The sequence below is a fragment of the Notamacropus eugenii genome, chromosome 4, assembly GCF_028372415.1.
Source record: "Notamacropus eugenii isolate mMacEug1 chromosome 4, mMacEug1.pri_v2, whole genome shotgun sequence".
Taxonomy (NCBI): Eukaryota; Metazoa; Chordata; class Mammalia; order Diprotodontia; family Macropodidae; genus Notamacropus; species Notamacropus eugenii.
In genome coordinates, this window is record NC_092875.1 from 224,248,684 (window position 1) to 224,271,958 (window position 23,275).

The window sequence follows — 23,275 nt, forward strand, 5'->3', positions numbered from 1 at the left end:
ATGACAGAACAAGAAAATGATAAATGCTGGAGAGGATGTGGGAGAGTTGGAACACTAATTCATTGTTGGTGGAGCTGCGAGCTCATCCAACCATTCTGGAGAGCAATTTGGAACTATGCCCAAAGGGCTACAAAAATGTGCATACCCTTTGACCCAGCAATATCGCTACTAGGACTATATCCCCAAGAGATCATAAAAATGGGAAAGGGTCCCACATGTACAAAAATATTTATAGCAGCACTCTATGTAGTCGCCAAAAACTGGAAGTCAAGGGGATGTCCATCAATTGGGGAATGGCTGAATAAATTATGGTATATGAATGTAATGGAGTACTATTGTGCCATAAGAAATGATGAACAAGAAGACTTCAGAGAGGCCTGGAAGGACTTATATGACCTGATGCTGAGTGAAAGGAGCAGAACCAGGAGAACTTTGTGCACAGCAACGACCACAGTGTGTGAGAGTTTTTTCTGGTAGACTTGGATTTTTGTAATAACGCAAAAACTTCTTATAAAAAAAAAATCCCAAAGGTGGTTCTCAAGGCAAAATGCCTTCCACACTCAGAGAAAAAAATATGGAAGTCACTCACAAAAATGTAGCAGATCATGTTTGTGTATGTGTATGTGTTTGTGTATCATGTTCTGATTTGTTATACGATTTCTTTCATTTATTTTCGTCTGACTACATAGCATGACTATAGTGAAAATATACTCAATAGGAGAGTATATGTAGAATCTATACAGAATTGTATGCAGGCGCGGGGAGGGAGGGGGTTAGTGGGGGGTAGGTGGGGGGGATAAAATCTCAATTGTATGGCAGTGATTGTTAAACATTAAAAAATAAAAATAAAATTAAAAAAAAAAAAAAGGGCTGAGGAAGTCAGTATGGCATTTGTTGCCCAACAACTCCAGAAGGAATGGCAGGAACAGAATAAAGATTTGTACACAATGTTCTTCAGTCTGACAAAGGCTTTTGATACTGTTTGTCAAAAGGGATAGTGGAAGATCATGGCAAAATTTGGTCTCCCAGAGAAGAGCTTCAGTATTCTATACCAGTTATATGATGGTGATGTACAAAATATATTCATACAAAAGAATACATTCATACCTTCATAAACATATATATATATACATTTAAAATAAATTTTAAAAATTTATTGAGGGTGATTGGCTAAATATGTTTTATTAGTAAGAAGGAGAGGCTGATTCCAAAAGATTGGATTCTACTGTACTAAATCATCATCACTAAGATCTCTTGTAGCTCTAAATCCTAAGATTTTATGAAGTACTTCTAGTGATAGGCACCATTATACTCCCAGTTCCCCAGACTCCCAACCTGGTTAACATCCTTGACTACTCAGTATCTCCCATTCCACATATCCAATCTGTTGCCAAGACCTGTGGATTTTACCTTTGCAATATCTCTCACATACATTCCCTTTGCTTCTCTGACACTGATCCTAGTCTGATGCAGGCCCTCATTAACTCATACTTGTTCTTTTTGCAGTAACCTGCAAGTGGACCTATTTGCCACAATTCTCCTCTCACCATAATCCATCCTTCATTCTGGTGGAAAAAGTAATTTTTTTAAAGTGTTTGTCTACACATTTCACCCCCTTACTCAATATATAGTAGCTCCCTATAGGCTGCAAGATCAAATACAGTATATTCTGTTTGGCATTCAAAGGACACTGTGGCCCCCAAGACTCATCTATCTGGTCTTTTTACACGTTACTCCTTGTCGTATACTCTTCAGTCCAGTAACACTGGCCTCCTTGCTGTTCCACAAACAAGACAAAAATTTGTTCCACAAATCAATCTGTAGGTTCTAGGTTCCTGGATTCCCTGACTTCTTTCATGTCACAAATAAAATCCCACAATCTAAAGGAAGCCTTTCCCTAACCCCTCTTAATTTTATTGAGTTTTCTCTTTTATTTCCTTTTCATCATTCATATATATGTATATATATAATAAGTACATTATAATATATATGCATATATATGTATATATAGAGATACATATAGATATATATACACATACACACATATATTCTTTGTATGTTTTTGTTTTCTTGTTTTCTGTTTCATTCAATTGTGAAAAAATTCTTGAACACAGGAACTTAATTTTGTCCCTTTTTGTATCCCCAGTGCTTGGTACATTGCCTGGTACATGGTAGACACTTAATAAATGGATGTCAAGAAATGATTGACTGAAGGACAGACTTTTGTATGTATTGTTGCTTTAGTTGTTCAATCATTCAATTGTGTCTAACGCCTTGTGACCCTATTATGGGCTTTTCTTTGAAAAATAATGGATTTGTCATTTCTTTCTCCAATAGTTTAAAGAAAATAGAAGTTAAGTGACTTGGCCAAGGTCATCAAGTTAGTAACTGTCTGAGGCTAGAGTTGAACTCAGGTCTTCCTGACTACAGGTCCAATACTCTATTCACTAAGTCATCTAGCTGCCTCTTAATATATACAGGCAGATGCTATAATTTTTGAAATGCAATTCTATAGCCACATTTCCTAGTTAGGTTGTCTTTTAATTTGGGTTATCATTGCAACTGTAAAGTACAATAGTAAATCCAGGTATAAGTAATCTCTGTCTCCTCAGTTTTTCTAATAGCCCTTTTTTTAGATCCCTTCTTCCTTTGATCTCATTGCTTGCATCATTTCTATGTATAAAATTCTTCCTGTATTACAGTGTAAATTTCTTGAGGAGAAAGATTGTGATTTTTTCTCCCAGCATATTTGCTTCCTCATTTTAGACCTCAGCAATTCCATTCATTACCCAAATAAAGAAGCAGAACTAGAGAGAATAAGTGTTCCCCCAATTAGCTAATTGCAAATTCAGCGTTAGAACTCATGTCTACTCACTCCTCATAAGACTTCTTTCTATGAAACAACAATCAATAAGTATATAAGTAAAAATGAATACTCTGTCTCTGTTTCCCTGAGGACTAGACAGGCCAGTTTAACTCCCCCATGCCTGAAATGCTTTCCCTCCTTATCTCTGCCTTCTGGGTTCCTTGGTTTCTTTCAAATCCCAACTAAAATCCCAACTTCAAAAGGAAGACTTCCCTAATCCCTCCCAATTTTATCAAATGCAGTAGAAGATATGCAAATGTCTATGTGGAAACAATTTGATTGTGTGTTCCTTAAAGATAGGGACTGCCTTTTGCCTTTTTTGCATCACAACCATTTAGCATAGTGCCTAGTGGTGCTTAATAATGCTTATTGACTGAATTGTTTTTACATTTCCACCTACTTTCAGAGGGTTCTTTTGTTCCTTACATTTTGGGGGTCTTATTGTCTCTGCCACTGGTTCAGTCCCCTACTAATTGTATTGTCCCAGTTTAATTTTTCAAGAATTGCAGTACTACTAAATCATTTAACATTTGGTTTGACTTTTAGTAAAGAATATTTCTACAAAGCTTTGGAGGAACAATGATATTACGATTTCTCCCTAATGTCAAGGGCAAGAGGCTGCTCCTAGACCTGTGGCAGGCCAATTTAGAAAGCCTTCACCTAAAAGTAGGTCTCTGGCATCAGTTATATGTGTTTCTGTCTTAGGTGATCTAAGCACTTGCAATCACGTATGGAATGTGCATATAAAGGTGTTTATTCCTTAAACATATTCAGATTCACATTTAGATGTTGATGCTATATTTCCTTACAAGTTAAGAATCTCTGGTTGCTCATCTTAGCAAGTAATTGACCTTCACTTTCGGAACTGTGTGCCTGGTGATAAGAAAGCGAGAGGGACCTTCAACTTAAATTCTTTTCCAATTGAAACATATTTATGCACTGTGTGAAATAATATTTTCTGAACAATAAGATAAAAATACTTGTTATCTAGTGAATGACTAAACAAAAAATTCATTCAGTTAGTCCATCAATACATATTTCTTGGAAAGAAACTTCAGAAAAACAGTAAACTAGGAGTAGAGTGGCATAGGATGTAAAGAGTAACTATACTGTGTTTTTAATTTCAAGCATTTCCATCAGACAACGGTCCATGACTACCACCATTCATGAAGAAATTCAGAAAAGCCAAAAGGTAGAGATGAGAAGCATGGGCTTTTCAATTGTGGAATTTGAAACTGCATGGATGGTTGAATTTAGTACTCACATCAATGAGATCTTAAATCCTTCAAAGTACCAAATCTGTATCCTTTCTCTCTCTCCTTACTTCTACATGTAGACCTAGGAGTGAGTTCTGACTATATCTATTTGCTAGCTAGTTCACCATCAGCAGTTCTCTTCTCTGAGCCTAGTTTTCTCCACTACAAAACAGACGTATAAAATCTACTCTATTTCTCAGAACTCTTTTGAGAATCAAAAAGTATGTATTTGTAAAATGCAAATACTATACATTAAGGTATTGTCACTCACATACACTTTCCCCAACATATAAATTGGAAATATGTGTGTAATTCTTCTTATACTAATTTAATCCAAGTCTGATTTTGCTTGTCAAATGCAGCTGCTACCTGGTAAGACTGTCACTTTTCATGGCTCCATTTCCCCTTATCATGGATAACCCCCTAGGTAGCTCAAAGCAAATCTGTTCTTGCTTTGTTGGCTGCCAGACAACAAGGTCTATCTGTTGTTGTCATTACCTGCCATTATATGCAAATGAGATGTTGCACATCAGATCTGTTCCATATTGGAGGTCAAAATAAATTCAGATGCTTTTGAAATCTGACAGCAGCTACATATAAAAGCATAGTTAGATCACAACTAGATGTTGGTTGATACATTTTCTTATAGGTTTAGAACTGCGCCCCCCCAACCCCACTACTCATCTGAACAAGCAATCAACTCTCAGGTTATGAACCAAGTACCTGATGATAAGAAAAGGGGGAAAAATTCTCCAGCCTAAACATTTTTGTAATTGATTTGACTTGGGCTGGCTTTGGTCTTAAACTCTGAAGAAGTACAAAAACAGAATTGTGTTAATCACTTCCTTTTTATTAAGAACTAGATTCATTTAAATATTTAACATCATGTTTTAAACTTTCCTTGATTATTTTAGTCATAACATTTTGATCCTTGAGAGACTAACATTTATTTTTCAGCCACATTGTTAGCAGACATGATAAATCATGAGGAAAGATTAGATAGCCTTCATGTACTTTTTAAAGTCTTGCTTAACAATAAAGAGTAAGATTAAAAATCCAGATAATGTTATGGGACAGTGGGAGATTTGCAGCTGATTGCTCCTTTCTAAAGGTCAACCTGAACTTTAAAAAGTGTGCATATTCTTGTTTTGTATAGGTGTTTGTGGGCATATGTTTTTGTATACTTCTGATTAAGATATGTTTTCTCTTTTTCATATTTTAACAGATTTTGTTTGCTTCATTAAATATTTCCCAGTTGTATTGTTTTCAAAAATTTTAACATTCATTTTTAAAAGTTTGGAATTTCAGATTCTCTGTCCTTTCTGCCCTTGTCCTGTCCTATGAGAAGACAATTATATATGTAAAGCTATGCAAAATATGTTTCCATATTAGTCAAAACATATTTTTCTTAATAGTATTTCTCTGCACAGAGTTTAATGCCAGCTTCTCATTTCTCAGTCTATTGAGTTTTTTGCTCAAATCCTGTTGTTTAATGCCCCCTTTTAATGACATGCATTGCTCTTCCATGTGCATAAAATGTTTTTGATTTCCATACTTTATTGGCTTAAAGGTCATTATCAATTCTAGCTATCTCCTTCGTAGCTCTCCTTGCTTTCAAACTATTTTCTAGCCCTTTGCTGACCTTTACAAAGCTCACAAAAGTTATGGTGATTTTTATCTGAATTTGTAGGCTTTGAAGCATAGCCGTGTTCCATCACATACACATATAACATGGCCTTCACAAACTATGATTCAAACATTTACTCTTTAAAGTAAGTTAAATGCAGAAATGCTGTTATTAAAGAAATGTGAACTGATTTAAACTTAGTGTGAGGTGTCCCGGGCTTCCTACGCTAGCTCTCCCTCCCTGGGCTTCACTTGGAATCTTACCTCAAGATCTAGATCTCTATTGGTCTTCGGACATCTCTGGCCCCTCCGGTGGGGGAGGGGAATAACTAGACAGAACACCCAAGTTGGCAGCTGCACACTCTTTAATGGTTACATCACTCCCTCGATCCCCCAATGCACCCAGCATATATTTGGGCATCTGAGCTCCTCCCATGTTCCTCCCCATAGGCGGAGCTTATCCTGTTACTGAGGTGTTCCCAGTACCACGCAGCTTACTAGACCAGGTAGTGCCACATAAGCAGGTTAGCACCTCCAGGCATCTCAACTCTCCATACAGGAGGCCACAGTCCAGAGCTGGGCCCCAACAGTGAGGCATTAACCTTTCCATTCAGTCAGCCATTTTGACTGAATAAGTGCTTACTCAATTTTTTGTTGCTTGTCAGTAGAAACGTATTCCATCAATAAGCAATAAGTTAAAGAAAAGAATTGATGTACTGTGCTATTGGGCAGAAACAATAGAGATGACTCTCTCTGAATTCAAATTATTGAGTAGTTTCTCTGTTGTTCTGCTTATTAGCTTAAATGAGAACAGTTTGTAATGCCAGGTACATCACAGCATCAGTCTCAACTGGTCATGGTCTCTACCTTAAATATCATGCCACATTTGGGGACTTCCAATCATTATGACAATTTTTTTCCTGAGGAAAACTGGCCTAATACCACATTTAGGATATGTCTATTGGCAGTCAAATGTTCAGACTTTGCGGTCTAGGATCAACGATGTCATCCAGAGTGATTTACCATTGTGCCTTTCATTTGTATATCAAAGGCAAAATGATACCCAGTAACTAATGAGTTCTCTGAATAATGAATACCAAAGATAAGAAACATTTATTTAATTTTATTTTAGCTCCTCAATATCCCACAATAAAAATGCAATCATATCACTATATCTAAAAGGAAATAAGGTCATTGATTAATTAAGATAGAGCTAACCTTTATTTTTTCTTCACATTATCTTTATTATACTTGCATGTAAGATGGACATAGATATGTTTTAAATTTAAAGGCAAGCAGCCCTTAATTAATCAGACTCCAATTTGTATCCAAATAGCCACTTTGAAACTGGATTCTCCAAACTGTAGTATTTATACAAAAAACCTCATGACATAAAGATTTTCCCATTTTCCTTATGTCATTGCTTTTTTATGTAGTAGAATTCTACCATTGACTTCACTTCTCCACTTTCCATTGATTTTTAGGAAAAATTGAAAGGCATTTTTAAACTGAAATTGGGATTTAATTAATAAGAAGCTCAGATTAGAGAACTTCCTCTATCAATGAAGATAGGATATGCTATAACTTAAAGTCTTAGAAAATTTCTTGACATAATTAAAGTTGAGTGATTCTGCCAGGATTATATAGTCAATATTGATCAGAGTCAGAAATCTGAAACCAGGTATTTTGTCTATTTCTCTGTGTTTACACCACACACCACCCTTAATTGAGGCCTATAAAGCAGTGTTTATCCAGAAAGACCCAGGAGATTAGTCACTATCTAAATCAGACCAAGTAGTTAGGAGGATGAAAAAGAATAAAGATGTCCCAAATCTTTGTCAAGGAACAAAAAAGAGTAATTCAAAAAGAAATTACACAAAGTCCAGTTCTGATACCTAGAAGGAATCATAGAAGATCAAGATAGCATTCAAGGAAATTTATTTTCAAGTTGTTCAGAATTTTCAGCACCCAATTTCTATTCCAGCTCTCCCCTTAAACACACATCTGGTTCATTTTCAGCTAACTTTGCTGCCTTGCCTTCTCCCACCCTCCCTTGAGACTTCTGGACATACGAAGAAGATGAAGAATGAGTTAATGAAGTCCAGTCAACCTTCTTTAATCCCCACCTCATCCACTTGACATTTATTGAAAGTCTCTTAGAAAGCATGAATAGATCTTCCTCTTACTTCTCTGGTATTGTCTTCTCCCCTACCCCCACTCCATTCTAATCCCATAGCACTCTATCAAGATCTAATGACAAAATTCCCAAAAGTCTACTGTTTCTCATAAGTGAGATGAATCTGACTTCAATTTTTCTTGTACTTGAGGACCCACTTTTAAATTACCCATATGTCTCTATGCATTTCCTTACTGAGTCTATATGAAAAAGAAAAGAAAAGTGGGAAGGGTGTGTGGGTGGAGGGACGGAAATTAGTCTTTCAAATCCCAGATTTTACTATTACTACCAAAGTAAAACAAAGTAGCAAATCTTAGAAATGCTCAAAAAATCTCTATGCTTCCTTCATAGATATTTAGGTAAGGGAGAAATTACAAGGATATGTTCTATTCAGTTCTGGTGTTATTGAAAGCAGAGAAGCATTACTTGACAGTATTACTTAAACAAACATACCAGACAAACCCTAGGCCCTTCTGACAAGAAAGGGTGAAAGAGTCAGCCAAAACTGGCTCCTCTCCTTTCAACCCCTACATTTTTCCATCCTTATTATATATCTCTTTCTTCATGACCTCATGGATAGAGTTCCTATTTTTAACCTTGGCAAGGTACTTCAGTGACTTGGGGCTGGAAGAATTTCTTTCATTGTTTGGAAGGTGAGAAAATTTGGGAGAGTCCTCAGCACTATACTTGGCATGTTTAGACGTGGGAGAGAGCAAAAGACATCTGTTTCTAGATTAACTAATGTAATGATGACCTAGTGCATGTACAGACTACCTGTGATGCTATCTCCCTATATATCACAGCTGAGAAGCCTGATTATGGAAGAGCTGTTATTATGTGTAATGTAAATGCCTTAGGAAAGCTGTGGAGTATGATTGAATGTTATGTAGATGTTTCCTTTAAGCTAAGCAAATGAATAAAGTTTGTTTTTTTTAATTAGCTTTATATTTAGAATTGGAAGTAGCTTCAAAAAATCTTGAATCACCTCTGTCCTCGCAACCTTTCATCATTCTTTTTGTCTCTTTGGCTATGTACTTGGTGGTTCCAGAAAATTCTTTAGCTCATAAATTCTGTGGAAAGAAAATACTGTCAGGAGAGAGGCTTAAAAGCATTCTCCCCTCTGTGAGTTGTGCCTTGTTTGGACATGAACTTAGTAGGACCAGTACTATGTTAAAATTGAGCCGAGCATGTCCTTGAGGTGTTAGGGGAAACACGTAGTTTTTATTTTGATATATGTTTGAAGTAAACAATTCTTTGTAAAAGCTAAGCAGCATTATGTGACTAAGGGGAACTGGGATATTACTCACTGGCTCACAATACTTTGGGGTAAGAGAAAGGAGGGAAAATAACCATTATGGGCTTGAGGTATTAGCTTAAGAGAAAAGCCATTTTCCCTAGAACCCTGAAAAGCATAGGAGGCCTGTCTGGCTCTGTAAAGAAATATTCAATACGCTAAGCTGAAACTTCAAATGCATTTTTCCATAGACACATATATAGCTTCTCTCAAAACTTATGCTGTGACTTTTCTCAAGACAAGTTATAATCTAACTTTTCAAGAGGCCTTTCTTGGTATATCCCACATGCCCTTCCCCATGTTACTCACTACAAGATTTTGCCCTTCTGTAACCTCAGCACTTAGCAGAATGCCTGGAACATAGTATTTAATAAATGCTGATAAATATAGCAATTAATAAATGCATGTCAGTTAGCACTGTAATTTCAGTATATCATTGTAGTTAATTCAGTCAGTTAGACAAGCATTTATAAAGTGCTTACTGTGTGCTGGGCATCCTACTAAGTGATGGTAATACAAATACAGCAAAAGGAAAGACATTCTCTGATCTCAAGCAACTTATATTCTAATTGGATAAAAGGTGGGCAATGGGAGGAGAGAAGAAATTATCCCAGATCCACAAGGCAAGATGGAGAAGTCCAAAGTACAACCTGGTGAGAATTGAAGAAATGACTGATTTGAGAATACTCCTTAAACAAAGGTTTTGGGAAGAGCCATCTGAAAACAAAGGGAAGGATGTCAGGGTTGAAGAGTACTTCCAAGGTATGAGTTCCATGCCTGAAGTGATTGTTTATGATAAAGAGGTTTTGGGGCATGATGGTGAAGTCTATAGTGTAGACAAATGTGTTTTGAGTTAAATACACCTTGTAGGTTGGTCTGGGAACTCAACAATCGGGTAGAATAGCATTTATAGAAGAATGTAATATGATTACTGAAAAACAATTTACCAGCAAACATTTGTAACAATATCAACACATTTGTCCCTGAGTCACTGAATCTAGAAGTTGTATAATCTAATCATTTCTTATGCTTGAACCTTTTCTGAAAAAGTCCTAACACAAGGATATCCTGCTTTTTTACTTAAAGACCTCTAGTGAGGGAGAATCCACTACCTCCTTAAATAAGGAACATTTACATTAGGTTTGTTCTCTATAAAGCCTAAATTTTCATTTTTTAAAAAACTACTCTCCATCCTCTGAGCCACATAGAAAAAAAATGAAATTCTTCTTTCAGATGACATCCCTTCTGATACTATATTCCCCCAGACCTCCTCAAATCCAAGCTAAATATGATGTCCAGAACTCAACATAATACTCCAGAAGTGACCTGTCCAGGGTAGAGTATATGGAGACTATCATCTCCTTTGCTCTGGATATAGGCTCACTTTTAATAGAGTCTAAAATAATTAGCTTTGTTTCACTTCCATGTTATACAGTTACTAATACTGAACTTTCATACTGAAACTGGTTTCAAAAAGAATGGAAAAGAAAACAAAAACAGAATGCTATTTCATTCAAAATGGAAGTATTTTGCCCACATAGCCTTCCAATTCCTTTCTAGCTCTTGGTCTAGAGCTCTATGATCCTGTGACTTTATTGTAAATCATTGCAATGTTGAGAAATTAAAAATAAGAAGAAATAAATAATGGAAATTTCAAAAAGAAAAGATTCAAAGGATTCATATGTACACACATTTCTGACCAGAGTACTAGAATAATAAAACCTTACAAAAGGCCTTCATATAGAAATGATCATTTTGAAATGTGACCAATAGGAAAATTTTACACTATAAATATTCACTTGATCAGATAATATGCCTTCCTGATTCCCAAAAACTCTAAAAGATTTCTGAATGTGTTTCAGGCCTTTGAAACCATTAAGCCTCAAATATTCCTTTCACAGTTGAAAACTTTTCATGTCACTCTGTACTCTTCCAATCAACATTTCCCCACTCTTTTGAAGAATTTGGAGAAAAGAGATAAAAGGCTTTTACTTTGGATGAAATATTAAATGATTTAGGGAGGTCATTGTGTGCTTATATTTGCCAATTTAGCCAGAGTCACTCAGGCTAGGCAAAGCCAATAATCTTGTTAAAATCAGAGTTTTCAATCCAAATATTACATTAGATTTGCTTTTTTTAAGATAAAGAATGTTCTAAATGAAAAGAAATATCTTTTCTAAAATGCTTATTTTATTTAGCATTTTTGGTTAGATAAGTTATAAAAAGGTTTAATCTCAATAAAGGCAAGAAAATATAAAACTTGACTGAATTTTATTAAAATATTTTTTCAAAGATAAATTTAAAGGTTCTAAAACTTAATTTCCATAGAGCATTGCTTCTAATAGTTTCATCTGCTATATTTCACCAAACTAGGCTCAGTAACTCCAATCATTAAAGTTACTTCTCTTTTGTCACCTTCTTATTCATCTTGCCCTTCTCTGAGAATATTTAAAAGGTAATAGTAATCAGTTCCTTTTTTTTCACTTTGCCTTCTCAGTCCACACAAAATAACTGTAGAACCCAAGCTAAAAAGATTCAATATCACATTTTGTTGTTGTTGTTTCTGCTATGACTATATTCTTACAAATAAAAGGCATCTGGCAACTTTCTTTACTGACTTACTATCCTTTCTCTTCCAGTCTTTAGAGGCTTCCTGTTGCCTTTGGAATCAAATACAAACTCCTCTTCTTGACAATTCAAGCTTTTGATAAGCTAGCTCTAATCTACCTTTGCATTTTTATTACATATTGTTCTCCTTTATCTATCTTTGGTTGAACCAAACCAATTTTTCTGCTTTTTCTTATACATGATATTCTGTTTTCTCCATACCTTTTCCTATGCTGTCCCACCATGCCTATGAGGCCCATCCCTTTTCATCTTTTTGAATCCCTAAATACCTTCAAAAACTCAGTTCAAATGTTTCCTCTTACATGAGATCTTTTCTGATCTCACCAAGTGATAGTACCACCACATGAAGCTGTATAGGCATATACATATATGTGTGTATGTATATATATGGCTATATATGCAGATATATAGACATACATATATGTACACAGTGCATCCATGACTTGATATATACTTCCATGTATATACATACACGTGATTGCATTTGGGCATATTGTAATGTGTGTGTGTATAGATGTACACATGCAATCCTTGCTAATTGGTCAGGGGGATGAAAGGAAGTTCATGTTAATTTTCTTATGTTATTCTTTTTAACAGTTCAAACATGTCCAAAATTCTGCTACCAAAGATTGCTGTGTCTATAGCAAGCTTCCAACACAGTACTTTGGTTTTACAACTGTCTAAACTTACCTGTGCATGACAATTACATCCCACTGTCATCTTGTGCTTTCTCCTCAAGAGAAGGAAAAGGAAGATGCCCATGTCCTTTGTCCTCATTACTTGATCTTCTTTTTCTATTTCATATGCTTTCTATGACCTACTCTTCTATTCTTCCCTGAGATTATATGTTAAGGGAAAGGAGAGATATACTATGCATCATCATTCCCATGCAGGCTTCATTCAACACTCTAAATTCTCCACTGTACCAGAGAAGTGTCTTCACCTTAGAAGGTCACACTACTCCTGGACTTCTCACACTGGAAGCTAAGTGAATTGCAGTCCTTTTCTCTGATTGGCTGGGTCCTCCAAAAAACATCCATTTTAAGGAAACTGGTAAAGCTAGTCATGTTCTCTCTTCTCTTTGCTATGCTCCTGAACTTCCAGATTTTCTCTACTATGCCACCTTTTCTCTTCGAGTCTCCTCCTCCTTAATTTCTTGCCTTCCATCATATTTTATGTGCTTTCTTTCCCCATTAGAATAGAAATTAATTGATGGCAGAGACAGTCTTCCTGTTTACATTTTTATTCCTATAACTTAGCACAGTGCCTGACACAGAATAAGCATTTAATAAATGGGAGCAGAAAAAATCGACCTGGTATTACACAGAAAGCCAAGTTCTAGATTGTGAAATAAAGTCCTTGGGGGAGACTGTATTTTTAATTCAGAAGCTTCTAAAACAGTCATGACATAATGTTATTGCCCTTGTTTCCTGATTACTACATTAGCAGGAAAGCAGTTAAAAGATTTGCATATGTCATCTTATTTGATCTACATTATAACTCAATAAAGTAGGTAGCATTAGTTTTAGAACATTATTTGCAGACAGTCCAACAAATATGTGATATCAATGATGTAGTTATTATCTCTTAAGATATAGATCATAGCCCCTCATGTCAGCCTATTTCATGGGGCTTTTGTCCGGGTTCTTCCCACACATTAGATACAGTAGTTCCACCCAGTATACCAAGAGTCTTCCTTGTATTTTTTTTTTTATGTAGTGAATGTCCCAGTGGAGCATGGGGACTCTTCAATAGCTATTTCTCATTTCCACCATACAAGCTATTCATTTCCTTTTTTGATCACACATTTCTTTAACAACACTCTTCGACCTTTATGTTGCCTTTCGGATTGCCTTTATGTTGCCCTTTGGATGATCCATAACTTCAATTTAGTCATGTAATACCACCTGAAAAAATGTTCAAATATATATATACATGTATTTTTATAGTTGTAGATATTCTCTCCATGATGACAATAAAGATGATGATGATGATAACTATGAGGATGGGGATGATGGTAGCAGTGGTGGTGGTGGTGGTGGTGCTGGTGGTGCTGGTGGTAGTGATAATGACAATGATGGTAGTGATGATGATGATGGTGGTGATGATGATGATAGAATTTATATAGCACTTTAAGGTTTGCAAGGTATTTTACATGTGTTATTTCATTTGGTTGACACAACAACCCTGCAACTTGGTGTTATTATCATTCCCATTTTACAAATAAAGAAACTGAAGCCAAGAAAGCTTAAGTGACTTGCTCTGGATTATGTAACTATTAACTGTCTTAAGTAGGATTAAAATTCAGGTATGCCTAATTCCAAGTGCTTTATCCATTGTACTACCTAACAACTTCTGTGATAATGATTGCTAGCTATTATTTCCTGTCTGTCCCATCTAGTGCTTGTCAATGTATTTTCATAAATTTTCCACAGGAGCTTCAGCCAATACACTGAAGGCCTTCCTCACTTTCTAGTAGTATTACAGGAATTCTACTGGTGTGCACAAAATGTTCAAAGACATATATGTCACTGGATTGATATGATGATAAAATGAGATATGTATAAAGAACTGAGCAGAGGGTCTGGTACACAGTCTATTAGAGGAGACAATATGCAACCAGCTATACATCAGATAAATTGGACATAATAAGTAGTAGGAAAGTACTACATAGCCACAGTAGATGTACCACTAGAGGAACTCAATTTTATCCAACCTGACATTATTAGAATAACTAAAACCAACAAAAAGGAGGAAGTTACAATTAAATATAGAGATGGTTCTTTTTGGAGGAGAAAATAAAACAGTTGATGGAGTCAATTTTAAAGTGCATCCAAAGGCAACAAGAAACATCATTTCATGGAATATTTGGTCATCTTGTATTGTAACACTCATTTGAAAAATGTGAACATGAAACTTCTCTTAATCTTCTATACCAAATGATTAATGAAACCAAGAAAAAAATTTAAATGGGTCTCAGTCCTACATTTCCTCTTTCTGGTGCATAAAAGCAAGAAATGTGGTAAAGGTGGCAAAGGGTGCTAAGAATCACATGTTATTTCACAGACTGACTTGGCCAAAAACTTCATTAGCAAACTATCAGTCTGACTAACAATGAACCCTTTCATATGTGATTAGTTTAGTCTTTGAACTTGGTATGTTACAAGAAGACACTCTAAGTTTTTTGCAACACGATAGAACCTACGAGAGTTTGTGCTCTACAAGCACAGCCTTGGAGAATCCAAAGTCACCTCAACAGAAAGATGGGAGATATCGTCATATTGTACAGGAAGAATACTGGTTAGAGGATAGATCTTTTATCAGTACTGTTTACAAGGAAGCCAAATCTCAGAGGAAAACAAATCTGGAATTTAACTTGCTTTAGAGTGATTAAATAACTTGCACCCATCTAGTAAATAACAAAGTCAACCCTTTGCCTCAGCCCTTTTGATTCAAAGATCAATGTTCTTTCCAATATATCATACTCCTTTCAGTATTACATTGTGTTGCCTTGCTAAAGAGGCCATGGTAGAAGAACAGAAGTCTGAGAAATAATTGACAAAATTTATCTAAGAGCAATATAAACATACCAGAACTAGAGCCAAGATGGCAGAGTGGAAAGATGCACATACTCTAGCTCTTCCCACACAGCCCATAAAATACCTGTAAAAAAATGACTAGACAAATTCTAGAGCAGCAGAAGCCACAAAATGACAGAATGAGAGATTTTCAGTCCAAAGTAGCCTGGAAGGCTGACAGGAAAGGTCTATCACACGGTACAAGTAGAGGAACGCAGGCCATGGAGCCCAATCTATCCCTGGCCACATGGCACCAGCAGGAACAGGACCAGAACAGGCCTCTGGGGTGGAATCCTCAGCAACAACAGTGGTTCTCAGATCCCTCTACTGACAAATGCTAAAGACACTTCAAAGGTCAGTGAAAAAGCTTTACCTCCTGGGTGAGAAGGGAGCAAGGTCCTCCCCTAACCCTGACCCCAGAGTGACAGCAGTGGCTGTGGAAAGAGCATCCATTTTTGGAGCTTTATGCCTGAAGGCCCTGAGGGAACTGAGCCACTGATCTAGGTCTCAGGCCTGAGTGGCTGTCCTGGGGTGAGGAAGAGTACTGGCTAGAGTGATGGAGCTGGTGGAGGTTCTGGAAAGGGAATTCTACTTGCAGATCCTGGGCAGAAAAGCTTTCATAGTACACAGACCAGAGTGCAGGCCAGGAAAGGAGTAAACTCCTCTCCCTTGATTGTGCCACCTTGTGGGAACTGAGAACTTATAGGTCCCCAGAGTATACCCTCATCTTGACAAAGTATTCAAAAGTCAAGTAAGAGACTGGAAAAATACCCAAGAAAGAGAAAAAAAATAAGACTACAGAAGGTTACTTTTTGGAGAACAGATGTTATCTTCCATCCTTTGAGATAAGGAAGAACAATGTTTACCATTAGAGGCCTCCAAAATAGATATGCAATGGTCTCAGGCCATGGAAGAGCTCAAAAAGGATTTTGAAAATCAAGTAAGAGAGTTGGAGGAAAAATTGGGAAGAGAAATGAGAGTGATGCAAGAAAATGATGCAAAGTGAATCAACAGCTTGCTGAAGGACACCCAAAAAAATGCTGAAGAAAATAACACCTTGAAAAATAGGCTATCTCAACTGGCAAAAGAGGTTCAAAAAGCCAGTGAGAAGAATGCTTTAAAAAGTAGAATTAGCCAAATAGACAAGAAGGTCCAAAAGCTCACTGAAGAAAATAGTTCTTTAAAAATTAGAATGGAACAGATGGAAGCTAATGACTTTATGAGAAACCAAAAAATTACAAAACAAAACCAAAAGAATGAAAAAATGGAAGATAATGTGAAATATCTCATTGGAAAAACAACTGACCTGGAAAATAGATCCAGGAGAGACAATTTAAAAATTATGGCACTACCTGAAAGCCATGATCAAAAAAAGAGCCTAGACATCATCTTTCATGAAATTATCAAGGAAATTTGCTCTGATATTCTAGCACCAGAGGGCAAAAAAAATATTGAAAGAATCCACCCATTACCTCCTGAAAAAGATCCAAAAAGAGAAACTCCTAGGAACACTATAACCAAATTCCAGAGTTCCTAGGTCAAGGAGAAAATATTGCAAGTAGCTAAAAAGAAACAATTCAAAGTGTAGTGAAAATACAATCAGGATAACACAGGATCTGGCAGCTTCCACTTTAAGTGATTAAAGGACTTGGAATATGATATTCCAGAAGTCAAAAGAACTAGGGTTAAAACCAAGACTCACCTACCCAGCAAAACTGAGTATAATACTTCAGGGAAAAACATGGTCATTCAAAGATACAGAGGACTTTCAAGTATTCTTGATGAAAAGACGAGAAGTGAATAGAAAATCTGACCTTCAAACACAAGAATCAAGAGAAGCATGAAAAGGTAAACAGGAAAGAGAAATTATAAAGGACTTTCTAAAGTTGAACTGTTTACATTCCTACTTGGACAGAAAATATTTGTAACTCTTTAGACTTTTCTCAGTATTTGTGTAATTGGAGAGATTATACACACATACACATACACACATACACATGCACATGCACACACATATATAGACAGAGAGCACAGATTGAGTTGAATAAGAAGGGATGATATCTAAAAAAAGTAAAATTAAGGGGTGAAGGAGGAATATATTGGGAGAGAGAGGGAAAAATGGAATGGGGCAAATTATCACTCAAAAAAGAGGCAAGAAAAAACTTTTTCAATGGAGGAGAAAAGGGAGGAGGTGAGAGGAAAAAAGTGAATCTTACTCTCTTCACATTTGACTTAAGGAGGGAATAACATAATCACTCAATTTGGTATGAAAATCTATATTACACTACAGGAAAGTAGGGGACAAGGGGACAAGTGGGGTGAGGGGGATAATAGAAGGGAGGGCAAATGGGAAAAGGGAGTAATTAGAAGTAAACACTTTGGGGAAGGGACAAAGTCAAAAGAGAAAATAGAATAAATGGGGGCAGGATAGCATGGAGGGAAATATAGTTAGTCTTACACAACATGAATATTGTGGAAGTCTTTTGCAAAACCATACATACGTAACCTATGCTGAATTGCCTGCCTTCTCAGCGGGGATGAGTTGGGGGGGGGGGGGAAGGGAGAGATGTTGGAATTCAAAGCATTAGAAATGATTGTTGAAAACTGTTTTTGCATACAACTGGGAAATAAGGAATACAGGTAACGGGGTACAGAAATCTGTCTTGCCCTACAATAACAAAGAGAAGATGGGGATAAGGGAAGGGAGGGATGTGATAGAAGGGAGGGCCTATTGAGGGATGGGGTAATCAGAATGCAAAGCATTATGGGGTGGGGGGAGGGGAGAGATGTGGAGAAAATTTGAAACTCAAAATTTTGTGGAAATGAATGCTGATAACTAAAAATAAATAAACATTAAAAAAACTTTTTAAATATTTTAAAAATTGCATGGGGGAAAGAGGCTCTGAGATTACATCATGATCAGATCAGCTAATGAAAAACCTACTTCCACTGTTGTAGATAAATAATTATCTATAACTTAAAGTCTTAAAAGTGTCACCTGGGGCCTGGCAGTATAAAAAATTATTTTTCAGGGTCTTGTCCAGGATTGCAAAGTAAGTATACATAAGAGGCAAGACTTAAACCCAGGTCTTCCTGATTCTAATCCCTACCCTTATCTCTAACACTGTACTGATTCTCAGAAACTACTAATATACTTGCTTATAATGATAATAGCTCTTCTTAATATTATCATGCAAATCCTATTAGCATGTTTTTAAGGTTTCAACTTCAAATTTTCTTTACTTTATTGAAAGCAAGAAAGAAGGATCTCTATTAACGACCACTCAGCCAGTTTTTTTTTTTTGGTTTTTTTAATCATTTGGTTTGATGAAAATCTACTCTGAGTTATCGGAGGATGTGTCAAGACCTGGACCTGGCTGTTTCTGTAAAGCTGGAAAGGACTGCATGTACATAACTAAAATTGAATCTCCCTACCTCACCACCTCCCGCCCCTCAAACACACATTTTTTTTTTTTTAAGTCAGAATCTACAAGGGAATATTCATTAAATAAAAGTGCACAGAGTATGTATCATTCAAATGCCAGCAATGTAGGATTAGAAAAGCTAATCATAAGAAGGCTGGCAATCCATAAGTGATTATTTGTTTTGTTTTGCTTTGTTTTAGGAGAGGGGCAAGTCAGCTGATTTTAACAATCTATTAAAACATGGGGAGTAAAGGATGCTGAGAAATGGGAAAAGGAAGGGAAGGTAGGAAAAACGTGGAGTTGAGATATATAACAGTATCGATTTTGATGTAATTAGCAAACTTCATAGGCTTGAAGTGTTAAAGAAGTCATAGAAAATAAAAATAATATTTCTAATTACAATTACCCCTTTTCTACATTGTTGTTGATTTATAATTTTCCTATATGTTACCAATATACTCAATATAAGTTTGTGGGCTATGATTAAGGACCATGAATAGGATATATTTTGCATCCAAATGAAAGGTTCATGAGGATAAAACTATTCTCCTGTTCGCATTTAACAGTTCTTACATTGAATGAAAATAACAGCCAGAGATTGTTAGATATACACATTAGATATATACATTTATATGTGTATGTGTCCTGATGACTACATATCTCTGTAAAATTCAGCTTTGCATATATCTATATATAAATTACTCTTTGTAAATTAAACTGAACTTTGAAAATATCAAGTCAGAGATGTGATTAGAACGTGAAAACTGAATTTAAAATAATTTCTCTCTTTAATTTACTGTCCTATCGAGTCCTGTCTTGTAGATCATCTATACAGAGGGCCTTTGTCTGTTTACCTCTTCTGTCTGAAAACAAAGACAAGAATGTCTGAATGAGGTTATCCAGAATGACAGTGGTACATGACAATAGAAAATAACAATGATGGGTAATAGAAGGAAGTAAAGATCACAACAGGAAAGAAATCTGTATTCAATGACACATTTCTAAATATCAAAACTGCCTCAACATTCAGGCTGGGAGCTAAATTGCTTCAAAAAACAAGTGTCTTGTTTCACAAGATGGAAAAAAATCAATACCAGGGCGAAATAGGGACATGAAAGGAGGAAGGGAAGTTGACATAAAAAATATTACTTAATGAGACTGAGCCAACGCATTAGAGACTCACTGCAGTTCCATCCTCAGGGTCCATATTATGAAATTGTCTTATAGGGGAAGTTTCTTGCATTTTTTTTAAGAAGGGTATATTTCAGTAGCTCAACTACCCTCTAGAGTCCAAGATGAAATATGCAATATCAAATCCCTCTTGAGTATAAATAAGACAACAGCAAGGTTTCCACAGAGCTAGTAAAAAGTACTGCAATTTTTTCCAGGATCATCTAATGATTATTAAAAACTACTTAGTGAATATTAAAGTCAACATCATCAGTAGGTTATTGGAAAGAGCAGCAATAATTCCCTTCCCTTCCATCTATCCCAAAGGAAATATTTAAAAGAACCTTCAGAGGTACTGTTTTTGGTTTCTTACTTTTAGGCAAAGCAATGGTATTTTATTACTTTTGGGGAGGAAGTGGTATGGACAGGGATCCATCATATTTTTTCCTTTGTTTTTTGAAAGAAAGTTTCTAAATTTAGGTTGAGTAAAGTATAAGATTTCAAGACATAGTTCAAGTAAACTGAGGTAATACCTAGAAAACAAAGTAAAACAAGACATCATTGTGGATAAATAGAATAAGGAAGGGTAATCAGTGATAACAGAAGCAGGTGGGATCCATTGGGATCTAATGGAAGGGGGGATCCAAAACAGTAAAATCTGATGGGTTTTTGTAGAATCTGGGAGAGAAAGTAGGGCCAAGATGACAGGACCTGGACCTGGTTTCTGGTGTTGATTTAGGCTGGGGTGGAACACCTGGGAAATTAGCAACTAGTTGACATTCATACTCCCTACCAGTAAGTAAACATTTTTCTACCACCATGCAGTAACTCAAGCAGAGTAACTCAAGGGATTTCAGCTTCTCTGGGACTTCATTTCTCTTGCTAGAAAGCCTATTGAAGTCCTTGAGAGAATGGAGATGAAGTCAAAAGAAATTCAATGCCTGGCACAAGAAAGGTGCCATAGAAATATTTATTTTCTTTCATTTCTCCTTCTTTTCCTAATGGCTACCATGCTCTTTATTCTAGATATCAGGCAATACAGTACAGTAATAGAAAATGCCTGATTACTCTACAGCAGAAATTTTTAACCTTCTTTTGTGTGCGACATAGACCCCTTTGGCAATCTGGTGAAGGCTACAAATCACTTCTCAGAATAATGTCTTGTAGATACACTTCATGATTGAAGTATAACATTGCTTACTCTAGCCCCACATCCTGAATGCTAGGTGTTTTATATTTCACTCTTGTCTCAGGGTTCTCAGGTACCCTTAATAGGTGATTGAGGAAGAGATTAGTTGTGACCAGTCTCTCTTAAAATTGCTACAGCTTCCAACAATGGTGTTTTTCCCACTATAGGGGATATGTCCCCCATACCTCAGTTCCATACCACTAATAGAAATATTTATTTCAAAAGTATAATAATGAATATACGAATATACTCTTCAACATGTGGTAATCATATATCCTCCCCAATACCACTCAATCTCTGGGGAATAGAAGGAGATTAGGCTCACAGTTTAGTTTAGTTTCTAAAGGGTATGGTCCCAAATTCCAAATTCAAACCATTACCTGCCCTCAAGTCCAAGGCATCCTGGCTTTTCTGAACATCTCTGCCAGGTTGGATGGCTGCAACCTTTTATCCTAGATCCTAGACCCAAGGTTGACCAGAGGTCAGACTCCCAAATCTGATGGATATTGCTGCCTGCACCTAAAAACTGAAGACAAAATAAATAAAACAAAAACTCCAGGCACACACAGAAGCAAATCCCTCCAGCCCATTTCTCAAAGTCATGAGGTACAATGATGAGAAAGGTAGAAAAGACATTCTTCTGTCTTTTCATCATGACAGCCAAGCTGGGAAAGAATTGTTTGTGATCTTTACACTCTGGATTGAGCAGAAAAATGTGATATTATCCAGTCTGGCAGTTTTAAATAGCTTGCTTTGAATATTCCACTAATCAAAGTATGTTACTCTGCCCTCTCCTTCCCCATGAATGTGGTAGGGAAACACAGAGAAGCAGGATGCCTCCCTGTTAACCAATCTGGGCATGTTCCAAGTTACATTGCATAAGAAAATGTCAAATTTAAGTCAGAGGTTGGTAGAAATGACTATTTTTTCTCATCCAAATTTATGGACCTCTGGTATCTATCCACAGACCAGGGGACCATTACACTCTAAGTTAAGACACCTTGCTTCACATATAATATGGCAGGCATGGAGAGATTCAGAGATTAATCAAAGACATCTTCCACATCTTTGCAGTTTACATTTTAACCTAACATCTAGCAAACTCATACAACAAAAACCTAAACTCTGATCAAGAATGTAGATAAACAGATCCAAAAAAAAGTTTTTATTTAAAGTTTTGCATTTCAAATTTTATTCCTCCTTCTCTCCCTCCCTTTTCCCCTTCCTGAGAAGCTAATCACTCAGATATAGGTTATACATGCGCAATTTTGTACATTTTCATATTAGTCATTTTATGTGTATGTTCATCTTTTATTGCCAAAGAATACCATGCCCTCAGAGAAATAATGACATGACTTGCACTTGACTTTGTTTTGAGTGAGGGAGGGTTGTGCAGGTCACCTGCCTCACTTCTCCTCCAGAGCCATCTGAATCCAGTGACCATCAGGATGACTGGAGATGACCCAGGATGAGGCAATAGAGGTTAAGTGACTTGCCCAAAGTCACATAGGTAGTGAGTGTCAAGTGTCTGAGGTGAGATTTGAACTCAGGCCCTCCTGACTTCTGCACTGGTACTCTATGCATTGCACCACCTAGCTGCCCCAAGTCATTTTGTACAAGAAGTATCAAATAAAAGAAAAAAGAATTTGAAAAAATGCTATGGTTTAGTCTGTATTCAGATAATATCAGTTCTTTCTCTGGAGGCAGATAGTATGCTTCATCATTAATTCTTTGGGATTGTCCTTGATCATTGTATTGCTGAGAATAGCTAAGATATTCAGAGTTCTTCAATGAATAATATTGCTGTTACTGTGTACAGTGCTCTCCTGGTTCTGTTCACTTCACAATATATCAATTCATGTAAGTCTTTCCAGATTTTTCTGAAATTATCCTGTTACTCATTTCTTACAGTACAACAATATTCCAATATAACCATGTACCACAGCTTGTTTATTCATTCCCCATTTGAAGGGATCCATTCAATTTCTAATTCTTAGTCACCACAAAAAGAGCTGCTATAAATACTTCTGGACACATATATCCTTTTCTCTTTTTTTTGGATATCAT

The 23,275-nt window shown here is 36.3% G+C and overlaps 1 pseudogene; it reads left to right on the top strand.

The window, feature by feature from the left end:
• Positions 1-23,275, top strand: part of LOC140502442 (alpha/beta hydrolase domain-containing protein 17A-like) — a 57,555-nt pseudogene that overhangs the window by 15,215 nt on the left and 19,065 nt on the right.